The sequence below is a fragment of the Carlito syrichta genome, unplaced genomic scaffold, assembly GCF_000164805.1.
Source record: "Carlito syrichta isolate Samal-C Ts95f unplaced genomic scaffold, Tarsius_syrichta-2.0.1 Scaffold305756, whole genome shotgun sequence".
Lineage (NCBI taxonomy): Eukaryota > Metazoa > Chordata > Mammalia > Primates > Tarsiidae > Carlito > Carlito syrichta.
The window spans coordinates 719,705-722,223 of record NW_007249852.1 but is presented as its reverse complement, the minus strand read 5'-3'; positions in this window follow the sequence as shown (position 1 = coordinate 722,223).

Sequence of the window (2,519 nt, the reverse complement as noted above, 5' to 3'; positions counted from 1 at the left end):
CCCCTGGCTACTCCAACCGCGCCCGGGCGGCGCCCTTTCCGCCTTCTGCTTCAGGACGTTTCTCTGGTCCTTCGCGTCCCCGTCCACCTCCCTACGACCGCAGTGTTCCCCGGCCCGTCTTTTTCTCCTTCAGACTCACCGTGGATTGGCGCTGCCTCCCGAGGCCCCCCACGTGGCCCTCACGCCCTTAACTCCCAAACCTCTGGCGGCAGCCCAGCGGCCTCCTGAGTGTCCGATCCCAGCATCCCACTGCCGGATGCAGGACTCGCCGGGAGAGAGGGAAGTCCACCAAGTCCAAAGCCAAACTCGTCTCGAATTCTCCCCAGACTTGTGCTGCTGCCTCTTCCTGGGACCTAGCTACTGGCCCCGCTTCCCTCACCCCAGGCCGTTTGTCAACACCCCAGCTTCCACCCCTCCGCGTCAAATGCTCAGCGGTGCTGCTGGCCCGGCTTCCAGAGCTTTGCTTCCTTTCGACCCTAAGTCATGCTCGGGTCCCTCCGCACCGCCTGCTCCTGCCATCCCTCCCTCTATCTGCCTCTCCCTCTCTGTCCTCACTGCTTCATGGAGCTTCTGCAGCCCTCACCCACACCACCCATCTAGGACACATCTGGCTGTACCATTCCCCCACCCTAAAGTCTTGGCTGCAGTCACCAAAGACAATGGCTAAGGAGATTGTCCAGCAACCGGAAAAGCTGCATGTAAAAATAATGTTAGGCAAAAAACCAACCATGGGGTGACTGCTAGAGGGTACAGGACTTCTTTTGGGGGTGATGAAAACACTTTCAATGTGGTGATGGTCACATAGTTCTGTGAATATACTAAAAAGCCCCTGAATCGTACATTTGAAATGAATGCATTGTATGGTATATTAATTTTCTCACAGCATAGCTGTAATAATAACAACCCCTCAGCCTCCAACAGGCATGAACAGTAACATCTATTATACTTCACAACAACGAGGACAGGAAAATGTCCAAAGCACTCACAATAGTTGTCCTACCTGGGTGAAATTATTACAGGGTTGTTTTTTTTTTCCCTCTATATTTTCCATGAGGTTTCGTTACATCCATAGTGGAAAGACTTGATTTGTATGTTAGTATATTTTTTAACTGGGCATGGTAGCACGCGCCTGTAGTTCCATCTACTTGGAAAGCCAAGGCAGAAGGATCGCCTGAGCCCAGCAGGTCGAGGCTGCAGTGGCCATGAGTGTGCCACTGCACTCCAGCCTGGGTGACAGAGTGAGACTCCAACTCAAGAAAAATAAGTATATATATATATATATATATTCTTGAGCCACATTCCATGCCCTGGTTGTCTGAGTTCTGATATCACCTGCTTCACCAGCCATGTTCCCATAGCACTTGGCATCAACTTCTGCTGCCACACAGATGATAAGCCGGAAGACCAGAGAGGTCAGGCAGCTCAACCAACAGCACTTCCTCGCGGCTTCCTGGGGCAGTGGGGTGGTACCAAGGCAGGGAGCCCTGCTGGCAGATGTGGGGATAAGGACCTTGCTCAGGGACTCCATGCCCAGGAGAGTGGAGAAAAAGGAAGGCCTGTTGGGCAGTTATACTGAGATCCTGGGGCACGAGTCCAGGCGGCCTGAGGGCCTGTGGGGATTTTCAGGGCATTATCTACAGAAGTGAACAGAGAGTTGGCAGAGGGAGAGAAGGCGGGCATCCAGCTAGTTGCTGTGAGTGGTTCCTAAACACCCTGCAGCTGCAGGCCCTGGGCTCTGCTCCAGCATTTTCTGTGCCCAGAATCCTTGGTTCCCCTTTCCAGAGCCCAGCCTCCCTCAGGAAACCTCCAAATCACCAAATCACCCAAGTAGGAAGAGTCTCCAGCACAAGGCTGTGACCATCGCCTTCTGTGTTGCAGTTCACTGATGTCCCTGGTGTCCCGCACTGGTGGAGCATCTCCTCTCCACAAACCACCCTTCCCTCTCCACAAAGTGCATGTGCAATGCATTGAGTTTTCCTGACTCTACCCACCACCCGGTTCAGAACTCACACTAGAATTTGAACTGGGTCTATGGGAGTGGCAACTTATTATTATTAAATATTATTAGCAGGCAATTACTGTTTCAGGAAACATAAGGAGGAAGGATGGAGTCTGGAGGGAGTCATGAGGTTTGGTCTTGAAAGCAACTGTGAGTTGGGGAGCAGTGAGCAGAGCCCAGGTCTCAGTAGCAGAGAACCCAGATTTGATTCCCAGCTCTGCTGTTGACCTTGGACAAGTCAATCTTTCTAAGCCGCCATCTCTTATGCATAAGATGGGATAACAATACCTACTTCACAAGGGTTGGGCTGAAAGGGTCAGGAGGAACCATCGACCATCTGACCACCCGCAGGATCCAGACTCCTTGCAAACCATTGCAGTGATGGGGGCATTTAGATAAGTTAGGACTAGAGCCCTAGGAACCCAAGTGGATCTTTCACTGGTAAAAGTGGAGCGGATGTTTTGTGAACCAACTGATCCTCCGTGGATCTCTTCCAAACTGCTAGCACCCATTGTCCCAT